The 27,953-nt window shown below is 36.0% G+C and overlaps 1 protein-coding gene across 3 annotated transcripts in view; it reads right to left on the bottom strand.

The window, feature by feature from the left end:
• Nucleotides 1–27,953, bottom strand: part of LOC134743602 (uncharacterized) — a 137,455-nt gene that overhangs the window by 57,192 nt on the left and 52,310 nt on the right. Inside the window, exon 1 of one of the 3 annotated variants that reach the window (XR_010128033.1) lies at nucleotides 16,931–17,078. The exons of the other annotated variants lie outside the window; for them this stretch is intronic. The gene's annotated coding sequence lies outside the window, so the exon portion shown is untranslated. Of the gene's footprint in view, nucleotides 1–16,930; nucleotides 17,079–27,953 lie in introns of those variants that run through there. 3 annotated transcript variants of the gene reach the window in all.

Here is a 27,953-nt window from a genome sequence, read left to right as displayed (position 1 = left end):
TTTTTTAGGGGTTTTGTTTTTGAATATATGGGTTTAGGCTCATTTACTACAAGAAACAAATATTATGCCGTTACCTATTGGTTCAAGTTCTAAGTTCGAACTTGGTCAAGTCAATAACCCTGGATGCACCTTCTGAAGCTGTTGGTCGCGGAATGGCATGGCGATCACAATCATGCTAATGCTATCGTAGAAAGTACCACGGCTGGGTGGCTGCGCGTCGTGAGTTGAAAGCGACATGCTACACGAACCGATCGAGAGGAGCCCTATTGAGACTCGTTCGATATTCGCAATCATGCGAGAAGTATTGCCTGTGCGCATGAAAGCGGTGGTATCATAGGTCTGGAATGTACAAGAATGCTTGTCAAATATCAAAAGTGCGATCAAAATAGGAATGAGTGAAGTTTCATTAGAAGTATTTAATTCAGAAATAATATGTAATTTGCGTAAATTAGTTGCTTTTGTAACAGTAAGTATATGTTCCGCGATATAATCACCCACCGTATCTCCAGAATACAGCTTTTCGTATTTTCCAGTCCGCTAACCTTACGTTTTGCTTTTTGGTACATTCAAGCGGCCGCTATAAAGCTCAAAAGTGTGCTGTGGGTGGTAATGAGACACATTTGTTATCCGACAGTTGACATTTGTCAAATATGTAATGTGAAAATGAGTCGCTTAAGTTCAAACTCAGATAAATCCATTCGACCCTCTTAGGAAATATCTACCCTATTACCTTTTCTTAATACCAAAATCGCTAAATCTAACAGTTGCATTTTTCCGAGTTTGAAGTTAAGCGATCCAAACGTAGGTAATCTAACCACATAGACAATAGATAGTAACTTAGTGATACTGAAGCTTCATGGTAACAGTAACAGCAAACTGCATTCAGACCGCTCTTTCACAACGGTGACTATTGTCATCTGACAGTGACAATCCGCCGTACAATGCTGGTCCAACAAGTAAACATTAATATATTTAGGAATACCGTATATATAGGGAAAATGTAGGATTAGGTGTCTTACAATATCATCGTGGTGAAATAGGCCCGATCGAATAAGTCAGTATCTGAAAGCGGCTAATTTAATAGTTTTGAATAATTTAAATAGAAACGTTAACGCCATTGACACCCTCATTATCCTCAATAGCATTGACAAATTCTAATCTTGGAATGTCAAAGATGACCACTATTCTACTTCCAGAGACTTCCACGGTTCAAAATTTTTGCCTGTTTTAGGCACCTTGACATTTTTTGTCCAATACTTTTTAATTATATATGCGGCCCCGTTAATCTAAGATCTGAAAAAAATCCGAAGAATAGCATTCCAGCTGCAATTTTTATAGGAGCTGCAAGCTAGCCGCGAATCCATCGAACAGTTTATAATTTTAGTTCAGGATGTTTTCAACAATGGGTAATTTTTCCTATCTTGACTGTTTCAGCTCGATGTAGGTATAAATATTTATTTTATACACAAATGTAAATTTTACAACTTACCTAAGTGTAGGTTTGTTGGGATATTAAATATATAGGTAGGTACATAGTTTATTGTTCGTCCGCGGAAACGAGTATGCAATCGCTACAAACGGTTCCAATACATTAACTTAACAACATTAACTTTATCTGCATTGCAATCGTAATAATAACGATAGTCTGAGAATACTCGTCGCCGACCAGCGGGACTGCTATTTCAATCTCTTACCGAACTGCCTGCTCAAACCAGTATCGAGATCTGTATAACAAACACACTTTATCGGAGTTGTGATATTTTTTCTGACTTTGCTTGCCAATAGAGTCTCCCTCAACTAAAAACTATATAATATATGTATATTATATATGTATTCCAAATTTCAAAGGAATCGAATATCGTTTAGAGGCTGCACAAATTGAAAAGGTAGAGTGAAAGCCCAATACATTATGTGACGAAAAGACGAAATTTGTTGGGTGGACGACATTCGGAAGATTGCGGGTCACTTCTGGATGAGATTGGTCAGGAGTCACTTCCTGATTTACTCGATCTTCCGTATTTACTCGATGAGAGGCCCTATTGCTCAGCAGTGGGCGATAAAAGGCTGAATGATGGTGATGATGATGACGATTACGTGAAAATGTATTATTTTGTAATATAACGAAATCTAACGAACTGATATTAAAAAAGAATGTAAAAACTGACTTGCGTTTAAAACACGATAAAAGCATATTTCTCCTTTGAAAATAATTAGAACTACTGAAGAATCTTAATTTGTACATTTATCAAGTAACCAAAATCCAAGATTACTACTAATTTAAAAAAAAAATATTTATATGAAGAAGGTTCAGTAACATATTACTCTCCACTTTGATGGTAGCCGCTTAAAGCTCTTTTTACCCTCCGCTGTAGAGTTGTTAGTTATATGAGATAATCTTTGTTGAAGTTGTGCAACCTCTAAATATTGACCGATTTTTTTGGTACATAACATTTTTTCTATGGTGTTCCATAGATGGTGCTGGCCGGGGTGCAGGCAGGCCGAAAAGGAGATGGCGGGACGACTTGGACGCATTTTATCCGGATTGGCGGGACACTACAAACGACAGAGTCGAGTGGAGGAAACGAGGGGATGCCTTTGCCCAGCAGTGGGACACTAAATTAGGCTAGTAAAAAAAAAAAAACATTTTTTGAGAACAATTCGAGAGATCGAAAATTTGAAAAAACTAAACACCCTAGCTTTAGGCATAACAGGCCCCGCTCAGACCTGGAATTTTATTTCCTTGGCCAACGGGATGCTGCGTTCGGGTTGGCTAGCGTTGTTTTCGATCACGTGACATACAGTTAATAAAACTACGATTCTAATTTTGAAATTAAAAATAAATCTCATTTTTTATAACAAAACAGTACTAAATTCGTATTTCTTAAAGTAAAAAACAATTAAATAACAGACTTTTATAATTTAATTTTGTTATATGAAACTTTGATAGACGTACGTAGTTATTACGGATTTCAAGGAGGAAGTAGAAGGAAGTGCAGTAATTTGCATCAATTCTCGAACAATTTGTAAAGCGAACAGTGAGACTCGGTTACGAGCATGCTGGTTAAGTATACGACTCTCCAGCGCTTTGGAAGTAAGAATACAAGAATACGTGGCCCTCAGTGTTTGAGACACGATTTTCTCCATTTCTCAGATAGGACGCGACAGGCTGTGAGAGATAGTGAAATTAAATTGTTATAATCGCCTCGGGTACGGCGGAGATAGTAACTTATATCGATATCGACGGATATTAGAATAATGGTTGACGTATAAATTGCCGAGGCGGATGTTTATTCTTAGTTCCTCAAGTTAGAATGTTTTGTTATCTATAATATCGATATGTTTCATAGGCATGTTTCTAGTTAGCATAGTATATTAAAAAGCAAACTGGAGAGGTAAGCATTCATTATTTATAAATATTTTTATGCCCTCGAACCTTTACAATACTGAATGGTTTTTCTATGTGCCTATAGACATCTTGGCTTGTATAATAGTGAGTAAAAACCGTACTGATAAATATTTTGAAATATGTCTCACGATAGTTTAAGTGCGATCTTGGCTTGTGTTTGTAAAATAAAGATTCGAAAAAGGAACATCTAGGTAGAAAAATAAATAAGTAGGTACGTACGGACATACATAGGTAAGTACTTAATAAATAATAACAACTTGTCTTCACAAAACATCGGATCGAAATACTATACATCGTTCTAGGATTTTTGTCTTAATTTAACTTTTCCCTTCAACATACTTATAGTAAAGATGATTTTGATACAAGCAAATCCAGCTCTCTTAACTTTCAGGGACAGAAGGGATAACATCTGATTTCTTTTATAATAGCAAGAACTAATAAACATGATTATTATTAACATTATCTTGCCGTATATGTAAGTTCCAAGAGGCCAGGCCCTTAATCTGCTCCATTGTTTCCATACTTATCTCGTTACACGTCCGTCTGTCTGTCTCTCCGACTCTATAACAGCATATCAGTTGTTCAGCCAATTGGAGAGCCGTGGAAACAGATATCGCGCATGACTTGAATGTTAACACGTGTGTCGTTAGCAAAAAAGATAACAATAATCGTCGACATTTTACATTGTGTTACCATTGTAGCACATTAATAGTTATTAATTTTGAAGTGAATAACTATGGGAGTACCACTGTAAAAGCAATATTTTCATAGGAAATTGGCGTTTCTTCTACATCCTATCAGTGCAGTGCTTGTGCAAAGTGAGCTTGGTCCGACTCTAACGTTTTTCAGTTGATATATGTATATGACGACTCGGCGCAGTGGAAACAATTCGGCATGAGCAGAATGCTAAACTCATTTTCAACACGCGAACGTGACACTTTTGCATCCGATATTGAAAATGTGTGAATAACAACATGCTCACTGCAGACAAATATAAGAAAAACTTAAACACGTTTTCATCAAATATAAGACATTGTTATTAAGTTAAGTAGTTGATTAGTTTGTAATTTTATTGCAGTGCCCTTACAGGGTTGTGTTGAAACATAATAATAATCATAAGATCTTTTTGTACACACAAAGCAATGATTAAATGAGAGAGAGAGTAAGAGAGTATGTTTTGTTATGGTAAATACTTAGTTGTGGTTTGGCAAAGAGCTCTTTAAAAATATTCAATTGACTAATGACTGCGATGTCTGCGATGGTAGTCACGGTAAATTACCTATACCTAACTATCAAAGGTATATTTAGGTAACTGAGACTGAGGTGATAAAACATGAATACACCGCCTATACAGTAGACATCAACGTGATGCTGAAACTTGTATCGTTCAGCGTTACTTTTCGGGAAGTAATACAAATTCTGTAAACAGCACTAAATATATCCACGTGGAAAATGATTAAAATAATACATTTCTTTAGTGTCTCCAGTAAAAATAAACTGTATAGTTATAGGTAGATTTGTCATTTAGATTTGTGTAAGTAATAGGTATCATTTCTGCCCAGTGCGTTGCTAGATTTGTTATCCCTATTTAGTGCAATTACTTAAACCACGCAGGATTTAGGGGAGGGCAACCGGGGCTACAGCCCCGGGGCCTCCACAAAAGAGGGGCCTCACAATAGAGACTTCGGAAAAATAATTTGTGGCTAGGGGGCCTCCACTCCTTTGTTGCCCCGAGGCCTCCAGACCTCTAAATCCGGCCCTGATTAACCACGGTACCTAATATTTAAGTCTATACTCGTACGCGCTGCCAAATTCATTCACAACAGCACGAGTTCAATTATCCGAGGTGGTAAAATAATTGACAAGACACAAATGTAAGCCGACTTCAGTATATCAGACCAACACGAGCGCGAGGCACGCTTTGAAATTTACATAAACACTTAACAAGACCGACCATTATATCTTGCAAGTAACACACCCTTCGATTTAGACTAACTAGGGTTGCTTATATAAGTTATATATTGCTATAGGTTGGGAGAAACCTCTTAGTTATAGATGAGCCTAATTATCGTCGGCAGACAGACAAGCTAAAGTACCTAAGTATGATGAAAAGTGGTTTACGTACTGCCGTACACCGTACGGGACGCTGGTCATTTTGACGACTCAAAGGTACAAAATTGAAAGGAACCTGAACTATGAATCTTTCTTAAAGGTTTGAATATCTTTATTGGAATACGATGCACTTACGAAATTTGTTATAGTTCTGATTCTGAGAAACATACTAAAGTACCTACAAAGAAAATGGCACCTGGATCGTAAAGTTTGGAATGTTTCATTCACTGCAATAACTTTGTACTCCAGGAAAGTGACTCAGTAGATACATACCCAATACACAGTAATAAATAGGCACAAGCTTAAGAGGCCGTAGTCGATTTTGGAGCAAAAATGTAAAATTGATGGATTTAGTCGTTGAAATTATACACGTTTTGTAACGTAATATCTAAATAACAAGTATTGATTTCTATTAGCACGTCTTCTCATCTTGCCTTTTAATAATGAGGTCGCGAGCGTGCGTCACCGGTAATGCATGAAGAGAAGGGGCAGTATTTAAAAATTCATCAAAAAATCATGGTGGTAAATTATACAAATTGATGTATAAGAATAGTTTCAGCGAATGTTGTAGATTGTTTAAGTATCAAAATTACGTTGAAATAAGGTCGATTTTCAGAGAAATTGTCACTTGTTTGGAAGTAATTACTGGAGAAAATTGTTTTCGTCTAACTTTCATTTACACTACTTCAAAGTCATAATAATAAAAATGTAGTCTAATAAACGTCAAGTACAGGATATGTGTAATACAAAATTACCATGTTTAGCAGTCCAAACTTTACGAAATTTACAAATAAGAGCGACAAAATTATTGCTTTACGCGCGTTTACCTAAACGTCCATCAGAAAAGCAAACATTACTAATTTAGTGAGTCTGTTTTCAAAAAATTTATCTGATAAAAGGTAAGATAAGAAGACGTGCTAACAGAAACCAGTACTTGTTATTTCAATTAGGTAACAAAAGGTGTACAATTTCACGGACTAAATCTATTAATTTTAAATTTTTGCGACTAAAATCGACACCGGCCTCTTAATGTAGCCGCCGTGCAGGTTTCGAAGACAAATAAAAGGACTTCGATTTGAAGTAACTAATAGGTGCTGGTTACTTTACAAGGTACGGTTGACGAAAACGGTTAAATGGTGTCGAAGTGGTGGTAATAGTATGGAGGCTGATGCAAGAGTGATTAAGCTAATTTTGAATGGTAAAAAGGTAGTCTAAATTTAGGTGCCTCTAATTGGCCGCGATACAGGTTATGTGGAGCGCTCCTATTGGTGCATTTAAATAAGCCTCCGCATAGTAAGCGAGCCCGACGGCTGCGTTTAGCTACTGCATTATACAAATGAAAGGTTGCGTTCGCAACACTTAATAGATTACCTACCTAAGTAACAAAGCGCTGAATTTATGAAGGTTTACTTTGTTTTGCTTCGCTAAAGACTCGGTCCATGTTGACAAGCACTTCCTAGCAAGAAAAATAACATTAGCAAGGCATACGGCAACCCTGCACAACTAAAGTCAAAGATAATTAATTGGCCAGCGTGCCATATTAGTCCGTAATGCCCTATTTGAGCGCATTGTAACCAAATGCTCGGACAATGAAAGTAAGCACGTTGTGCGCTCAAGGCTCCTTGCCTAAGAGACGTGGGACGATAGGAGGAGGCGAGGCCGCTGCCCGCGCCTAGCGCTTTTGGTATGACGTGTGGCCTCAGATGTTAAAAGCTCTGCTGCATCTGTGTTTATGCTGTAGGTGTCGATCAAATAATCGATGAAACATTGTAATTATGGAAAGGAAACGCGTGTTGGTAGTACGAATTTTAGATTAAACAACTTACCTATACCGGACGGTTTCGAAAGGTAGGTGGAGCCCTTAAAAATAAAATTTAGCAATATAGTCGCTTAGCTAACTAACCGCGAAAGTCAGATTTGCTTACTTTTCAGTAGAGATAAGAAACTGCATTACATATACAATTGGCGACCAATTGTCATGGCCAATTTTTTTTTTGTTATTTCGTTCATGTGTAGCCTGTGTAGGTACAGTTTGAGTTTAGATTAGGTATATATCTTATTCAAATTTCCCGAACTAAAACCTAAAGTACCTACAGACAGTAAATGTTCCTCACCCTCGCTATTTATGGTAGGAAGAGGTTCGCTGCGTGACGCACTAAAGGTTGTTAAAAACAAACCAAAGTTTACATACATACCGTAATGGATAATGTAAATGGGTGCAAAATAGTTATTTGTTTTACAATGGGGTAAAGATGTTGTTTAACCCCTTGTGCCAATATTGATAACTGAGCAAGCGAAAGTTTACAAAATTGAACCACGTAAATTTTTCCAGTTAACACGAGGAATCAACTCAAAATTTGTATCTAATACTGTGCCACTTGTGTGGATAAAATGCAACTTCCTCATCAGTTTTTGAAGAAAATAGAGCCTTTACGAGCTGGTAAAAGTGAACATAATATGTGACATTTTCAACCAAAAGGTACCAGTACCACATTGTCGCTTGTCGATAAGGTTGATTTCTAATTGAAGCTATATGGAAATAGCGCCTTACTTGACAAGCGACAATAAGTACCCTTTTGGTTGAAAATGGCACATATATATATTATTAATAAACAATTGACTTTTTGTTTCAGATGATAGGACTTTTTACCTTTCAGAACAAATTGGCATCGGGTAATAAATACGCAACCCAATACTTAATTATAGTTACAGGATGTTCTTGTATAATATTATACAGTATTCTATCGTATTTCGTGATTTTTGTGTTTTTGTTTTTGTGTTTGTGTACGTCTTAATTTAATTTAATCATATATTATTATGTAATTCGTTTTAAATGTTTTAACCTCATATGGAAATATTTTCTGGATTAAATAATTTCATTCATTCATTAAACGATGCGCAAATTTACAAACTGAAAAAATTATATTGTTTATAATTTTAATGCATGCAATAACAATTACGATAAATAGATTTCACTTGGACTATCAACCTTAAACGAGTATGTTTTAATGAGTAATGAGTATAAAAGAGTGGCGTAGCGGCATCCCATCATGGAGCTCAAACACGCGATCACATCGTATTCCGACTATTCTAACTGCAATCCAGGGTTCTGTGAAGCTGTCTAATTATACCAGAACATGACCAGAAAATATCACGTGTTCATGACAATTGCATTTCCGAGTTACAATGCACAGCAGTCTTTTTTGACCATGCGTGTGTGTGACCGACGTTGAATATTATTGTTCGCTCCTCTGTGTGTGGGATTTTGGTTTTACTACTTTAATTTTTAAATTACTGAATTACACGTCTGGTATGTTTACAAGTAAAAAGGTTAAATTACTAATATCTGGGAGACCGAGCTTTGCTCGGAAAACATATGTAAACTCAAGTATGCGCGTTTTCCCAGAGATAAGACCTAGCTAGATCGATTTTTCGCCCCCGAAAACCCCCATATAACAAATTTCTTCTAAATCGTTCGTGCCGTTTCCGAGATCGTCGAAATATATAAATATACAAATATTGTACGCCATTAAGATGGTAGGCTATGGCTTTAGTACCTATGAAATGTAACACCTTTTTTTTGACCTATAGTCACAATAAATATATTATGATTATGATTATGATTACAGGGTGTCTCATTTAAATCGGTCAGTATGGGAAAGTCTGAAACTATAAGACATACGAAGATCTGTTCGTAGGAACCATGCCATCGATTTTAATTTTTTCTAATCATAAGGACAAGTATTATACCTACGAGTGGTTCTGTGAATTCTTTCAATGAATTAGAAATTAGAAATCATAAGAAAAATATGGTATGCCAAAACTGGTGCCTCAAACGTTCATAATGAATTAATAATCTTACTCTGAAACCGCATAGAAGACACTGATTTAATTCACGAATAATCATGGCGTGCTAAGTCGATAGTTTCATATTTGTTCAGCCATGAAATTCGCAGCATTGTGGAGATGAAAACTTTTGTTAAGCTATTAAATAGATGACAACGATCACTAATAATATATTGCTCGGTGTAATTTTATAACGCGAGTAATCGGTTAACACTTAACACATATCTAAGAAATGAAACCGATCTGATCTTAATCGAGAACGTTTTTTCCATGATATAAAAGATGCTGGTGGTCGTGCGTGACGGGACCTTCGTGAGATCACGGTCATAGGCACATGCGATAGACCAAACAAAGTTACATTGCTTGTTTTCGCTTCATCGTACTTAAACTACGTACATTTGTTTTAACTAGATACACATAATATGTATTTTTAACCCATATGTGCTCATTGAGAGGCTGTGACCTCAAGGATTTCATGCCAAAAACTAGTTATGAGTTAAGGGAACAGTCTTGGTGTATTTTTTTTTTCAACAAACGTAAGGAAGGAAAGGAATGTTCCCGAGGGGCGAGGTGTTTTTTTTTAGATTCGCGTTAGTGGTGGGCGGCAATGGGTTATGGACTATGCTATGACTGTGTTGTCTAAATATAATCTTTTGTTGACGACGAATGAGGATGAACAATCTCTAGAATAGCTTTGTCACATCAGGTCACCTACTACTAACTTTTATAAAAGTTTGTTTTGCATAAGAAGTTGTCTTAGTAAACATAACCATTACGATGCTGGTAGTTCGCAGGATGTCTTGAAAGATCATCGATTATGCTCGTCTGTTTTTAACTTTACAGCAGTTGCAATATACCTAGGCTTTTACACGAGAATAGTCGGCAATCGCATCCACAATAACAGCCTCCCCATTATATTCAAATGTATGGCAACTTGGCAAGATAACTTTAACCAATTTCAATGGAGCCATACGCCAAGATAAAATAAAGTTTATTCGTTCGTTAATCCAAATCTTATGACTTTTTTTAACGCGCATTAAGATTTCACGTTTCCGTATTTTAAACTAAAACAGCTTAAATCTAACAGAGCGTATCTCGTGTTAATTCAATGAATGTCAGTGACCGTTTCGCGTCAGGATCTTCATTGTAGAATCCAAAGTTTAGGTAGGAAATTCATAGTACTTACTACCTTTTAAAGCCGTGAAGCTAGTGAACCATGGGATAATCGCGACGCTCAGTCAGTTCAGTTACAAGACTTTTAATGATAAAAAAAAACTTTTAAAGTGATATCGCACGAGAGAAGACGGATGATGGTCCGGCTCAGAACTAAATAAATGTTAGCTTGCTTTGCCAAGATTGCACAGGAAAACAACTTTATTACTTTAGCATTAAAGTATGCTTTTCATTAGTGCATCAGTGGGACTTGAGAATGAATTGGTATGGTGCGGATGTGTGCAGCTGACGAAACGTGAAGATCAAGGCTTGTGGTTGGTTAGCGTTTATGCTTTTTTTAATGATTTTTTATGAGTTGGACGCCGCTAACACTCTTTATAGCTACATGGCACGTATTGGAATGAGGTTTTGGAAATCCCCAATGAATCAATGATTCATTAGGCATCCAGAGAAATAAAAAATGATGTACCCATATCCCCACCCTGGACAGACAATATGTTCTTTTTCGTGATTCAGACAGAAGCAGAAAAAAATATCATCTTAGTATAGAAACAAATGTAGTTACATATTTACCGCGCTCTTTTCTGTACCCCTAGAAGAGAATAATTGAGGTACAGAGAAAGGCATTGTCATAGTCAATTTTGTAGTCGCAGTAAATTTACTGCCATCTTTTGACACAGGACAGAATTAAAACTTTTAGAACGCCATATGACTTTGACCCATGTTCTTTCTTTAACTGATATGTGTTAGAATTGTTAAATATTAAACGGTGTCGCAATCTACACGAGTATAGGCCAAAGGTATGGCGCCATCTTTTCGAGCATAATTTTTTCTTGACTTTCCAAGGCACGTTTTTTTCTTAGATTTTATTTATATTTCATATTTAATTTATTGCATAGTCATGAACATACTTACATAATAAGATGTTACAGATAAGTTAGTTAATTAATGACACCCTGTTAAGGGCACAACAATAATGTTTAACAACAGTGTAAATTTCATTCGATAGCGTGACGAGCGTTCGCGTTATGTGTATTTTGTATGGGATTTAGAACAGCGCGCCAAGCGGGACGTTTTGGAAACTGAAAATCCCATACAAAATGACACAACATAACAAACGCGTACGTCGTACGTCACGTCGTCGCGCTATCGAATGATATTTACACTAGGGGTACTGAAGTGAACTAATGAATTATTCTTCACCGCATTTAGTTACATGTCTATATCTGCTGAAGAATAGATACACAGTTGCATAAATTACGTGAAACAACTAATGTTGCAGTTGCAATCTAATCCTTAACTTTCAAACGTTAGTAAAACAGTGACTTCCTTAGTAAAATATGATTTGGAAGGGGTCATTTCATAACAGTACAGAGAGTATAATTATCGTCTTCAAGCTCTTATGATGTCCCGCTATTTGTCAAAGGTCATTAACCCGTGAGGCAGGTTGTATCTATGGAAAATGACCACCTATTTTCAGTGTTCCGTACAAAACTTTGTTAACGGAACACTTATGGGATCACTTCGGCTTTGGAAATAGATTAAATGCGTTTTTTACTGTAAACTGTGTTGCACTGGCACCTTTGAATAAATATCTTTCTCTTTAAATTAACTCGAAATATTTTAATTATAGACTGTTGTAATATTTAAATTTATATATTTTAATTGTTTGAAGCTATGATATTTTGATACTAGGAATTTAAGGTATTTACATTCAGAAAACTCATTCGTACAAGCGCAGTTTGAACCTATACCTCCGGTTTGGAAGTAGTAACACTACGCTTTACCGCTTGGCTGCTACTGTTCAGGCCCATGTTCCGGTAACACATCTAAGCTATGACTCTATGAAATAAGTTACGATTTCTTTAATCATCCATAAAATTGCTCTGGTTCGCCGAATTACATGGATATTGTACTTACTCTACAATTGCCTAGCAGAGATAAACTCTTTATATTTAAGTACTAAATTTTGTTCGGTTTCATAACCATAATGCCATGCCATGAATTGTCAAACTCGTTTTTTAATCTTAAATTGCACGGTCGCCGGTCGTGCAGTAGTTTATTTTGGACCACTTTTTCACTAAGGTAATATTTAAGTTATTAATTAAGATTGAATGTGGTAACTTTACTTAGCGCCACTTGCAACATCCCACTAACCCGAGGTTAACCGGTTAAACCGTTAACCCAGTGTCAAATTGTCCTGGTAACCATGGTAACTAAGGTTTAAAACGAGACATTGTAATAAAATTTAAACCTGTTGGTAACATTGTAAAAAGTGCAGGGACCTTTTTATAGACCGGAAACCGTTTAACCCGCGACGAAAAGGGTAAGTTAGGGAACTCTACCCTGTCAACCCTGAGGCCTGTTGTACTGTAGAGCCGCCTAATAAAAACTTATTGGAGTCTGTATTAGACTATTATTATTATTCTTCTAGGGGGGTATGTATCACTTGCCTTGATTTGCCTGCCTTCCTTTGGCAATCGTTTAAAAAATAGACAAATTGCATGACAGGTTGCAATGCAGTGACGCGTACCAAAACGCAACTTTGCAGTTACTGACAATATCACGTTGCTTTGTTAGACATCTTAATCGGAGTATAGCTGGATTACTTATTGCTAAAATTTTATTGGCCCTAATTACCTGCGATTTAGATAAGCTTTCGGATGCCATATTGATCCGCGCGGGCAGGTGGGGACACGGTCCGATGGCTCCGATAGTTCTGAGCCATGGGGTTTGTGTTCCACGTTGCAACACTATAGAATTAACAAATGAACGCTTCGGGGTTTCTCATTTACGAGATTTCGTAGTAATTATAAATTGAATTAATTATTAATGGGCCAAGTTCTTAACATTCGTTTAGCGAGTACGTCTTTATAAGTTGGTAGGTAACTCTTTTATGCATCAATCAGCATCACGCGCCTACTTCTTTTGTCTCCAAGACTCGACTATTGTACTAAAAATATGTAAAAATGAAATGAAATGAAATGAAAACATTTATTGTCAGACCACAGTGTATATCACCAAGTATCTACGTTAGATTAGATCAGGCCAGTCAAATGAAAGTAAAGGTAAGGGTCCTCTTATACCATAGGCGGTAGGCCCACATTATACACCTGACTGGAGAGAATTGTTTGTACTCTTATACCCTCTACTTATATTTCTATAGTGCACTTGTCCCACAAAATCACTTGTCTTTCTTTGATAAGAGTGAAAACATACTTTAAAAAACTCAAGTGTAAAATTGCACTCAACTAAAACTTACTTGATGTCAATCGAAAAAACTGTTTCCTAATATATAATAACAGTCAAATAAACTAGGTGGGCAATAAATCAGAACACAATAGCCGAGATAAGTCATTGGGTCGCGTCTAAAGCACGATCTCTGTAACAATACTAGTCTTGAACAAGATGGCCGGGTCTGGCATTACGTCAGCCCGGATTTTAAAAGTTTGAGAACGTTTGTAGAGCCATTAAATGATCGTAGCAAAATAGAGGTCAGGATACAAACCCTGGATTCGAATGATAATGGTTAAAAAATACAAATTATTCTTTTTGAACTTTTTCTTTAGCTAGTCCTTGATATAAGCAATACCAGAAGAGCCCATATGCGTTTTCGACCTTTAACAACCCCGAATCTCTCGACAAAAGAATTCCGTGTCTTGCATATCGCAGAGTAACACCTCAGCACCTCACAAGGCAATTTTTATTTCATTTAGGTATATTGTACGGCCAATGGCTTTAGTCCCATTTTTCGTCTTCTTTTCTTACAAATAGAATAGAATAGAATATCTTTATTGCTCTCATGTTATAATACTTATCTTACTTATACACATAGCATACTTTTAATGGCATATAAACCTTATTTTTCTTGTTAATACTCGAGTAAAACCGCGCAAGCTCACGCCATTATGACGATGTAAATAACTGTCTCTATGAAATCCCTTTACCTTTCACCATGCAAATTAGACAGTTCACTACGAGCCATTGCCTGCGACTTTATATGGGATTCTCTTTAGATCACGTTTTCCTCCGAGATTCTGTATGTATACTAATAGTTCGCGTTCGCGGATAGAGTCCGTAGATTAAGTTCACGGGCTCAGGAAAGCGCGAGGTTACATGCACTCAGCGTGGGCATTAGACAGGGTAAATGGGGTTTCATTTCGTTTCCTCGGACTTCGTGAGCGAACTGTATGTATGAGGATATGATCTTCTTACAAAATCTAAGATAGACATTGTCTATCTATATCAAAAAGCTATTCCATGTTTAATCTGTAAGCTTTTGTTATGTGTAAATTCTATAATTATTTGTTAGTTTTTTCAGACCCAGGACCCAGGCAGCTTAGGGTTAGTGGCAGAGTAACCAGTCTAATCCTTTCTTCTCATTATCTATGTAGGCTTTACAGATTTTGAAATTTGAAAGCTTCTTTACATTGGTAACTATTTAATCGTGAGGTTTTAGCTTCCTCAGTTCAAATTTCACCCATTTCATGTGTGTACTTATATCGCGGATTTCATATTCACATATTATGATGTTTTCAGACAAACGTACATTCATAGTCAGTAGTCGATAAGGTCGATTTCTAATTGAATCATTATTGAAGTGGCTCCTTATTGACTACCGACAATTTAATATATGATATGCAGACTAATTGCAAAAGTTGCTATATAGGGACAGATTGTTAGGTTGATTGTTTTTCTTAAACAATGCGAACTAATCTTATAAACGTTTAAACATTACTTGATAAGTGTGTAGACGATAACATAAAGTTTAGGTAAGTAGGTAAGGTACCTGCCTAGGGTAAACCCACCAGTGAATGAACACCCCCCAGTGAATGAACAAATTCACGTTTTTTGTCTAAAATAATAAATATAGCAATTTCTACCACGTCGTATTTTTTTTTTCTTATAAACAACTTTATTTCCTATGCAATGGCAACCCGTGATAAATTTATTTTCAACCAGATTGAATGTGACTGGCGTTTGAAGTTTACGTGTTTCTGGTTTTAAATTAATTTAAAGTTTTGTATGGAAAAATTAGATCCCAGATAAGTACAGTGTACGTTTGGAGCAACATATGAAGTGCTTATTTAATGTTTACCTGTACAAAGTTTAGTTATTTAGATAGATTAAGAGTTCAACCTTCTATAAATGCACACTTTGTTGGCGTATTATGCGATTAAGTCTTTATTTTTTAGTGTTCCATTACTGGCTGATCAAATATTCTGAAACCAGTAAATTAACGGTGTGTTCATTCACTGGTGTCGTCTAGATTTCATTTCTTTCTAAATTTATATGTAAACGAAATGGTACCTATTGAGTTTGTTTTTTGTGATTCTGCATAGAAAACGATTCTGATTCATTCAGCCAGTATTGGAACAAACCAAATTTCTAGATTTTTCATAGTCCATTTACTAGATTTTTCATGCCTATGTATGAATAGTACAAAATTTGGCTTGTTCATTCATTGGGTTTCTACTAATTCTATGTATGAACAATATAACCACGAACAACGGAATGAAAACTCTATTATTTTAAGCATTATTTGCTGAGCCTGACCTTTTTTCATCAAAATATGCACGTTGTTTCTTGTTTTCTGCTTACCATCAGGCGGGCCGTATGCTTGATTGCCACCGACGTGGTATAAAAAAAAAAAAAAAAAAACCATGATTTTATTACATTTTTATATATGTAATATCAAATAGAGGGGATAAAAAGATATGAACGCTTTCGCTATACCTACTAGAATAGAGCTGGAAACGGGTTTTGTGTTGAAAATGTCTTTTTATATCTAAGATCTCTCTCTAAGATCGAAATTATGTTCATTCACTGGATTTTGCGGTGTCCATTCACTAGTTTTCATGTTCATTAATTAGGTTTTTGGGTACTTTTTGATAAATAATGTTATAACTCAAAAACTATGAAAGTAATATAAAATCGCAGAAATTACTTTCTTAATTATTAATTGAGGATTGATTAAATTGCAAGTAATTATTCAAATTATTAATGAATGCTGAGAAATGATTTTTCAAACTTGGATAATTGCTTAAGTGTTCATTCACTGGAGGTCTTACCCTACATCTATTTTATTGTACCGACTTGTTGCCAAATTAACTACTCTAATATGTATTTTTGTTAATATTAGGTACCAAAATGTAAATGAAATAAATCTATGTGGGTAAAGCCATGGTAAACTCAGGATGTGGTTTCCGAACAAAGAAACGTAAGCACCCAGTGCATAGGTATGTTGTTTCCGTAAACTCGAAATGGCTAAAGCATGAATCAAAGCCACTATTAAGGCTTCACAAAGGTGCCTCAATAAGTAACTTACAGGCTTAACTCTAAGAATCATGTTACGCCGCTTATCCAACAATATCCAATTATGTAAGTACTTACTTTTAGTATGTGAAAAAGTCCGAATAAGGCTTCATTGAAGGCTCCCTCGGTTTGGTTCGGATCACGGTTCACAAAATTAAAAAAAAATCGCAACACCAACTGAAACAGCACTTCAAACACTGGCCATTCACAAAATGTTTAACATAAAAAAAAGAGTACTCGAAAAAACCAAAGAGCCACAGACAGCAATTGTTTTTATGCGTTTGGAGCACGGTTTTCAAAAATGGAAGGTTATTGTTCGAATTTTGAAAATCGCTTGTCGGTTTCGTGGTGCGCGGGGCAGCGCTAAGCGGATGTGCGCAGGGAGCCGGCCGGCCGACTGTTGCGCTCGCCGTGCGCTGCTAGGGTGGTGTTAGTGTTCGATTGTTTGAGATGTCGATACCAAGCGCATTACATTACATGCGAAGGTTCTAGTGGGTGTAGGAAATAGATCATAACGCTGTTGCATAAACGTAAATAAAGTTAATTGGGATGAATGTTCACAATGTCAATCTAGTATAACAACCAATTCAATCATGAACATCATTGTTCAAGAACCATTTGTATTCAATCTTAAAGTAAAATAAACGTTGATCTATCCTTTGTCTAGTCAAGGAGACATATTAAGAAGACATAAGGATCTTTCAGTGTCACAATATGCTGACTGTTAAACTGATTTTATTTAAATTAATTTTTAACAAGCAGAAACGTCTGCGATCGATGCTATTAAGCTTAGAGGCCGTGAGTTCAAGTCTCACCCAAGGCAGTATTTTTTCCACTTTTAAATTGATTTTATTTATTTGTCATAACATCAACACAGATATAACAGATGTAGATAAGATTATGAAATGTGCTGCGGCTTATTTTATCTTTGGAGATAAAGATGAGTGGATTTTGCACGAGTCTAATCGTGGGAAAAAAGTTGTCAATGATACATTTTAACACTTTAAACGGGTCTAACGCGATTAAATTTCATTATTTTTCACCTTTTTACCGACGTTTCAGTTAGGTTGCACTAGCTGTGGTCACGGAAGACTGACGTCCCAGCAAAATGTCAATTGAAATATTGGTAAACAACACTAAACTACCCGACATTAGTAGTAGTAGACGTCGGAAAAAAGGTAAAATAATGAAATTTAATTGCGTTAGACCCGTTAATGACATTAATAATGATACATTTATCATGACTGACACGAGCGGGCTAAAAAATTTTCAATTGTTAGAAAAACGTGCTTATCATATAAACATTCATGACCTAATGACTCACAGAGATCGTCACACAGCGCACTTTGTAGGTAGCTATGTCGATTTAGGTTTATAGCATCAAACAAACAATACACATATCTAAGGGCCATAAGGGCTCTATATATTTATCGATATCTACATCGACTACAGTACCAACATGACTCACTCGAACGCCAACAACAAAACGTGTCCTAAGACTAAAATGACGTAAGCGACCGGTGACGACTCGACAAAAACTCAGCTTGGACGAGGGCCAAATGTTGCCACAAAAAACCTCAAGCGCCTGGCGTTTACGACGATTCACGTGTAGGGGCCCGCCGAACAATGAACCTGCACTGGCGAACTAGACCAAACAGCGAAGTTGAAGAAGTTTTGTATATGGAACACGTTCTCGTTTGGAAACCATAGAGTTGTTCTTTTGTTTGTGCGTGAACTCACGTAGGAGTCGTATTATACGACACCCACACATACACAGTACTCAGGTACAGTAACTTTAAGTGATCTTTGCTGTACATTTAATTTTACTCAGGGCAGGGACTGAACCTGTAATGTATGCTTCATTAGCTGGGCGATCATAGTTCATAGCCAGTATAGCCACTATAGTTAATACACTGATGCAAAAAGCAGTGAATTTTATTATACCTATAATACAAGTATTTTTTTGCCATAACTAGAGAAGACCTTGTTCGGAGGTCGTAAAATCAAATCAACAAGCGTGGCGTGTGTAAAAAGCATTTAAAAAACTACGATGAGAATGCTCATATCGAAACATAAACCAACTTGTAGCTAAGTCAAACAATGGATAATTCGACTAGCTAGTCATTGAATAAAACAGGAAAGGTGCACATCATTTTAAAAATAATGCTACTTATCCTATGTTGCTTGTCCATAAAAGTAATTGGGGATTTAAGCGTTGCCGGAATCTTTGCATTTGCGTCAGTCATACCTACATGTTTAGTTATAAAGCATTGAAATGGACGTATCCTGCTAACACATTTCATTTATTAGGTACCTAATAAGTTCGTAGTGGCGACGGCGTCTGCGTGGAATGATGGTGATGTTGACTCTTCACGCTTAAACCGCAAAATCGACTTATTACCTACATGAAATTTGGCATGGATATTATAGTTTGACGGATCCTTCCTTTTTATATTTTTTTTATTTCTCAATCATCATCATGAGTCATCATCTCATGCAGACGAAGTCGCAGGTGGAAGCTAGTTAAATAATACCTAAATGAAAGAAATATTCATTTATTACGTAAGACGATTTTTGACAGATTTTGACGCCCTTCCCTCCCCTGTGTAAGAAAAAATAAGAATAAGCCGACCCCCACCCCCCTGTTTAATATTTAATTTTTGTGATCTTACGCAAGAAATATCAAGACTCCCTCCCACCCCCTGTAAGAAAAAATAAGACACGGTCGACGCCTCACCCCCCAAAATAGCCTTACGTAATAAATGAATGGCGCCTAAAGTAGTAGTAGACTTCGACTTGAATCTTTGTATGTTCTTCAGAATAAGTGAACTGAATGCATCCACGATGAAATAGCATTTAACTGCATCCATCTTTTTTCATCATCATTTAGAGAAAACATTTACCCCGGTTGACTTAACATGGAATGCTCTGATGGTGAAAATTAGCTCACACTAAGAAGCACCGTTTTTATGAGCAATAGCTAATTAGTTCAATTTCATGAATAGCTAATTACTGACTGCTGTTAATCCTGAACCAAACCAACCCACAAATATCGAAACTAGACACAAACTTTTCGAAACTAACGGTAGATTTATGATGAATGTTAGTACTTAAACGTATTTGCTGCTATCCGTATGAGTATGTTCACATCAATAATGATTTAGGTCACTAAGTTGTAAGTCATAGCTTTAAACTTGTGTTTTACGTTCAATAAAAAACTAAGTCTAGCTATTGTCTATCGTTATAAAGTCGTTAACATAATTAATTATTTACTTACCTTTAAAGAGAAAAAGAAAATTGTCAAACCAGTTTCTATACAAAAGACTTCAACGCCATCTGCCCTCGTAAATGGCCTGTCTTAATATGAGTTCATAAATTTAAACCTTATACAGAGGACAGAAGATTCAATACATAGCGCAGACATAATGTATGTCCTGTCTCTTTCAGTCACCATTAATTAAAATAAGACGCGAAACTGCGGCCTTTGTATTGGTTAAGGCAAAGTGCGTAATGATAGCCAGTTCGAATCTGATCAATAGTGTATTTCAATGTCGACTTTATGACCTTTATTTAAAGTTGAATTTTGGAAAGTTGGAAATGACTGTTAGTGGAACAGTTGTAATACCTAATTTCCTGGATAAGATGTTTAAATACAGGAAACGTAAAAAGCTTGCGTTTAAACACACAGGACGTAGCTTCACATAGTCTACATTTATAACTGTACTTTATACATTAAGTTCCGTATTTAGCGAGTAGGTGTAACAACTACTATAAAATAATTATTACATGTCAGTATATATGAGATAGACTATAAACATAAATATGACTACAGGAATATGTGAATTGAATAGGTTTAGCAATGAGAATAATTCACTTAAGCAATGTTCATATAGTGTTCTAGATTTTATATTAAGTAGGTATTAGATGTTTAGTTAGCAGTTATAGAGTGTATTAAGCCCCTATTACCAAAGATAGATATAACTCCGTAATAGATGGATACAGTCTAAGGAAAAAACGTGCCTCGAAAATCAAGAAAATTTGATTGTCGTTCAGAGGGCGCTACTAGTTTTGGCCTACAGTCGTATAGATGGCGTTGACGGTTTCGTTTGTTATTTAACAATTTTAACGCATATCAGTGAAAGAACATGGGTCAAAATCATAAAAATAATTAATGCAAATAAAAAAAAATCATTTAATAAATACATTCTATCGTACATCCTTGCCTTTGTACATCTTATTATTTGTACCATGTAATTTTTAATGTGTATATTTGTACAATAAAGAGTTTACTACTACTACTACTACATTCTATCGTATTTTTATAAATCTTCATTTTTAGTTTTAAAGTGTGTCGACAGATGGCAGTGAATTTACTAGGGTTACAAAATTTACTATGACAGTAACGCTCTAGTATCAGTTACTCTATGCTATTACGTACTGTTAAAATGTAATTTAGTGTATTGTACCATTTATACCCTCGCGTGGTTGAGTTGAGACTGATATTAAGACTGTACAGTCAAGGGCAAAAATATCTGTACTAAACATCCTTAATTTATTGAATATTGGTTGCCTAGAAAGAAACAATATTACTTATTAGGAACTGACCGACATATTTTCAAAGGAATACGGCTGAGGCATACCTACTTCCGTGAGAATCAGACTATCTCCGGATAAAATTTTTATGTTTACAGAATCAACGTTTGTAATTCCTACATATTTAACTTAAAAATAATAAATTTGTAGGTATAGGGTATAGGTACAAAAAACTTGTCAAGCGACAACCCCGTGCCGACACTCACAGCTCGGTCATAAAACTGCGGCGCGCAAAGAAGATTCACGGTTTGTGCGCGGTTATAAGTTTCAATTTTGCTTGCAGGCGGCGAGTATAGGTATAATTTTATACCTAAATCTGACTTTTGTGATTAGTTATGTACTATTCGTTATTCTGTGATACGGTACTTAACCTCTGTTTATAGTATCTATAAGTAAACCAACAATCTATATAAATAATGAAGTAAATTAAACTTGTCTACAAGATTATGCTATGCTCCACGATCCATAACATACGAGTAAGACATAATCAGACAGACATAGCGAGTCACCGCGTAATTGAGATAAATCAGGAAGTAATAAACTAGGCTCTACCTTATATGAAAACGTTAATGTTTGTTTTTTATCCACTAGGGCCCTGCAACTCGAGCAAATAATTATTAATATATAATAATATACTCGTATTGTACTGTGTACAATAATAATAATGTGTGTGTGTTGTATTGTGGTTGCCTAGTCTGCGCAGTTAGGATAGGTAATTATTTTTAGTTTTTGTTTTAGCCCTTACTAAAGGAGCCCACTGACTATCAGTCCGCCGGATGATATCGGCCTGTCAGTTAGAACAAAAATTTGACAGTTCCGAACAACTGACAGGCCGATATCGTCCGGCGGACTGATAGTCAGTGGGCCCCTTAACATTATCCTTGTGGTTTTGTTTTTGTTTTATTATTTGTTACTTATCAATGTTATGGATACCTAATGTGTGTGAAATAAAGTTTTTCATTTCATTTCATTGTACTTCTCAACCGATAAAACTTTTGTTTAACATCATCATCATCTTCCTTGCGTTATCCCGCCTTTTTGCCACGGCTCATAGGAGCCTGGGGTCCACTTGGCAACGAATCCCAAGAATTAGCGTAGGCACTACTTTTTACGAAAGCGACTGCCATCTGACCTTACAACCCACAGGGTAAACTAGGCGTTATTGGGATTAGTCCGGTGTCCTCACGATGTTTTCTTTCACCGAAAAGCGATTGGCAAATATCAAATGATATTTCGTAAATAAGTTCCAGTTTTTCGGAACTTATCGTATACATTGGTACGAGCCGGAGTTCGAACCCGCGACCTTGTTTAACAACTTTTATTAAAGATTAGGAACTCTTTAGACTTCTTATTTATTATACAAATTAATTATTATCTTCAATGAACGCTAGATCATCATTATAATTGGTGTTGCTTGTCACGCCTTAAACATAGGTAACAAAAATTCATTGCGTCTTAGTATAAATTTTCCAGTGCACTAAAAATCAAAACACAAGTTTTTTTTTTTAAATTAAAGTCGCTGAACAATGTTGGTCAGTTTGAGGTGTAAAGCCTACAGTTTAATTATTTACTGTTCCCGTTACAGAGCCCACCCGGTTTTTAGGGTTCCGTAGCCAAATGGCAAAAAATGGAACCCTTATAGATTCGTCATGACTGTCTGTCTGTCTGTCTGTCCATCCGTATGTCACAGCCACTTTTTTCCGAAACTATAAGAACTATACTGTTAAAACTTGGTAAGTAGATGTAATTTGTGAACCGCATTAAGATTTTTACTCAAAAATAGAAAAAAAAAATTTTGGGGGTTCCCCATACTTAGAACTGATACTCGAATTTTTTTTTTTCATTAAACCCATACGTGTGGGGTATCTATGGACAGGTCTTCAAAAATGATATTGAGGTTTCTAATAAAAAAAAATCTAAACTGAATAGTTTGCGCGAGAGACACTTCCAAAGTGGTAAAATGTGTGTGTGTCCACCCCCCCCTCTAACTTCTAAAATAAGAGAATGATAAAACTAAAAAAATATATATGATGTACATTACCATGCAAACTTCCACTGAAAATTGGTTTGAACGAGATCCAGTAAGTAGTTTTTTTTAATACGTCATAAATCGTAAACCGCAATTTACCTTTCACTCACGTTTCACATAAAAATATATTGTTTAAATTGTGATATGTACGGAACCCTCGGTGCGCGAGTCCGACTCGCACTTGGCCGGTTTTTATACAAACACTAGCCCATTATAATGTTTTCTCATGTGTTAAATCAAAGACCTATGTAACTCCGCGTACGATGAATACAGTCTAAGGAAAAACGTGCCTCGGAAATGAAAAAAAAAAAAAAATTATTCTCGGACAGGTGGCGCCTACACCTTTAGCCTATTCTCGGCTAGATGGCGGTGACGACCCCGTTTCATATTTAACATTTCTAACACATAAAAACGTGTGTCAAAATCATATAAAAATTATAAATACAAATAAAAAAAACTTTTTTCGATATTTTTATACAGTTTCATTTTTAGTTTTAATCGTGTGTCGATAGATGGCAGTAAATTTACTGTGACTATAAAATTGACTATAACAGTAACCCTCTATCCTTTCCTATATAATCTATTTGTGTTAAATTATAGCAAGGTCAACGAATTGAAAAGAATTGGCAATTGCGAAACATAACTCTTAAGCAAACATAATCAATTATGTTCCATACGAGGTAACAACAAGTATTGATAATTTGATACTTATTATGATAGGCACCTTCAACCTTGGTATTACCAATTTATTACTCGCAAGTAATTATAGCTTATAGTAGCATATTAAGTAGTTTTTTCCTATCATGAAATTGAGTAGGTACATTCACTAAATCATTTTCATGAATAGACTGCACTTTGTATGCAAATAGAATATATAGAGGATAGAGGGGTACTGTCATAGTAAATTTTGTAGTCACAGTAAATTTACTGCCATCTATCGCCACACGATTAAAACTAAAAATAAAAAAATGTATACTCATACTCATTTATTTATAATAATATTTCATATTACACGTCATATTTGGATTTACATAATATTATTCAATTCATTCATATAATCATGTATATGTATATATATCAAACGAAACTATCAACGCCATCTAACCGAGAATAGGCCAAAGGTTGGTATTGGTGGTAGCGCCATCTGTGCGAGAATCAAATTTTCTTGATTTCTGAGGCACGTTTTTAGGGTTCCGTAGCCAAATGGCAAAAAACGGAACCCTTATAGATTCGTCATGTCTGTCTGTCTGTCTGTCCGTCCGTATGTCACAGCTACTTTTCTCTGAAACTATAAGAACTATACTGTTGAAACTTGGTAAGCAGATGTATTCTGTGAACCGCATTAAGATTTTCACACAAAAAAAAAAAAAAAAAACAATAAATTTGGAACTGAAACTCAAAAAATTTTTTTCATCAAACCCATACGTATGGAGTATCTATGGATAGATCTTCAAAAATGATATTGAGGTTTCTAATATCATTTTTTTCTAAACTGAATAGTTTGCGCGAGAGGCACTTCCAAAGTGGTAAAATGTGTGGGGGACACCCCCCCCACACATTTTACACCCCCTGTAACTTCTAAAATAAGAGAATGATAAGTGAAAAAAATATATGATGTACATTACTATGCAAACTTCCACCGAAAATTGGTTTGAACGAGATCTAGTAAGTGGTTTTTTTTTATACGTCATAAATCGTAAACCGCAATTTACCTTTCACTCACGTTACGGAACCCTCGGTGCACGAGTCCGACTCGCACTTGGCCGGTTTTTCCTTAGATTGTATAAATCCTATACGGACTATACGGAGTTACATAGGTAGGTCTTTGTTTGTATGCAATTGTATGTAAGCATAGAGTAACTTATACGAGAGCGGTACTGTCATAGTAAATTTTGTAACCCCAGTAAATTCACTGCCATCTGTCGACACACTTTAAAACTAAAAATGAAGATTTATAAAAATACGATAAATGTATTTAAATATGGATAAATGATTTTTTTATTTGCATTAATTATTTTTATGATTTTGACCCATGTTCTTTCACTGATATGCGTTAAAATTGTTAAATAACAAACGAAACCGTCAACGCCATCTATACGACAGTAGGCCAAAGCTAGTAGCGCCCTCTGATCGAGAATCAAAGTTTCTTGATTTTCGAGGCACGTTTTTTCCTTAGACTGTATCCATCTATTACGGAGTTATATCCATCTTTGATGTAAGCAAGTACAATTTCATTAATGTTAACTTGCACGCCATCTGGCGCAAATAGCTAGTACTAGCGACTTAGAGAGCAAACGTTGCCTTGAGCTTTGCGCCCGGTGAGCTCAACGTGCGCGCAGTATTGCGAACATACTTCACCAGATGGCGCTCCTATACAGATACGACAAGATAACAAATATTTTACAAGATGCATATATATGTATAACCAAATAAATACCAGAGGATATAATAAGATAGAGCGGTACTGTCATACTAAATTTTGTAACCCACTGTAAAATCACTGACATCTATCGACATACTTTAAAACTAAAAATGAAGATTTATAAAAATACGTTAAAATGTATTTAAATATGGATAAATGATTTTTTTATTTGCATTAATTATTTTTATATGATTTTGACCCATGTTCTTTCACTGATATGCGTTAAAATTATAAATAACAAACGAAACCGTCAACGCCCTCTATACGAGAGTAGGCCGAAGCTAGTGGCGCCATCTGATCGAGAATCAAATTTTCGTGATTTTCGAGGCACGTTTTTTCCTTAGACTGCATCCATCTATTACGGAGTTATATCTATCTTTGCAAATACTAACTTTGTTTTTTACATTGAAAATGTTTATCAGATCGTTTTCGTGGGAGCGTAATTCGGCTATATTTCCAAAAATTACAAAGATATAACGAAAGGAAGTGGTATTAAAAGATGCAATTTAGTATGGAAATTATTTAGTGCCATTTTATTTCATTTCTACTATTTTCAATTCGATCGATTTCTAATGTTTTTTGGTATATCGAAAATATAGAAACGACTAAATTTTCTGTATTTTCGGACTAAAAGTTGAGTTGAGTCCCGTCGAGTCGAGTCTAGGTTCTAGGGTCTATGGTCTAGGGTCCAGAGTGGAGGGTCCAGGGACAGGGACTAGGATCCAGGGCTCCAGGAGGATCTAGGGTCTATAAAATAAAATTTTAAAAAAATGAAACTGATTTCAATGGACGAGCAGAGGGCTGAACTAGATAAGTACACTACCGCTCAAAAGTATTTAGGCACCCGCAATTTTTACCATACAATTGTATACAAAAATTATTTTCAAAATCATACTGTTCGATCGCAGGCAAACTCTTACATGTTGGAATGAATTTTATTTAGGTTTTTAAAATTTCGAGTTTACTTTATGCAACGATTTAAAAAACCCTTTTGTACTAGTTCATACAAAATAAAACGTTTTGTACTGGAAAACGATTCATGGGAATAAGCTTAACATACACATAATATGATATAAATGATTATTTAATTTAAATTACTATCACTATACATTTGAAATTCTGTGGTGTTTAAAAAAAATCTGTAACCTAAGAATAAGAAAACTTGAACAGAAGTAGGAATTTTAATTTAAAACCCTGTAAATATTTTGAAACCCGGTTTTGACACATATTAGGGACGGGAGACCTTTTTTTACCTCATCATAATGAAAAAAGTTACAAAAATTCAATCGTATCAAAGACTGCAAGTGTCGACTATTTAAGCTACGGCATTGAATGATTATGTATTTCAAATCTTAAGGTGAACTATGCAAATGTCCACAACATACATATTTTTAAATACTCCATTTTGTAACAAAAATCCTATATAAGGGCATAGGAAGGACGCATCGCATTCCAAGTTGTATCTTGTGCAAACAAACAACCTTCGTATCGCTTAGTAAACCATACACGTAGAATGGGTAGGGAAATGAATGCACATGATACGCTTTTAGCATTAATTTATTGTTTTTCTATATTTTCTTCATTGAGATATGTTAATTAGAGTTGATTCTGGTGTATATGGATGGATGGATAACAGTGGCGGATTACTTTGCCGGGCGCGTTGTGGTATTCCCAACTAAGGATGGCTGGGGGAGGCGGGAGATGGCGTGCGGTGTTCCACAGGGCTCGGTGCTGGGCCCGCTCCTGTGGAACATCGGTTACGACTGGGTCCTACGCGGGACCACTCTACGGGGGGTCAGCATTACCTGCTACGCTGATGACACCCTCGTCTCGGCCTGCGGCAGGACCTACAGGGAGGCCGCCTATATAGCCACAGCAGGGGTTGCACACGTGGTGCACAGGATTCGGGCGCTAGGTCTGGAGGTCGCACTGCACAAATCCGAGGTTCTGGTCTTCCACGGGCCTCGGAACAAACCACCGAGGGGAGCCCAAATTACCGTGGGAGGAATTTCCATCGCCGTCGGGTCGACGATGAAGTACCTAGGACTCGTTCTCGA

This window comes from Cydia strobilella, chromosome 8 (assembly GCF_947568885.1).
Source record: "Cydia strobilella chromosome 8, ilCydStro3.1, whole genome shotgun sequence".
Lineage (NCBI taxonomy): Eukaryota > Metazoa > Arthropoda > Insecta > Lepidoptera > Tortricidae > Cydia > Cydia strobilella.
The sequence above is the reverse complement of the archived record's forward strand: the minus strand, read 5'-3'. Positions and strand labels throughout refer to the sequence as shown.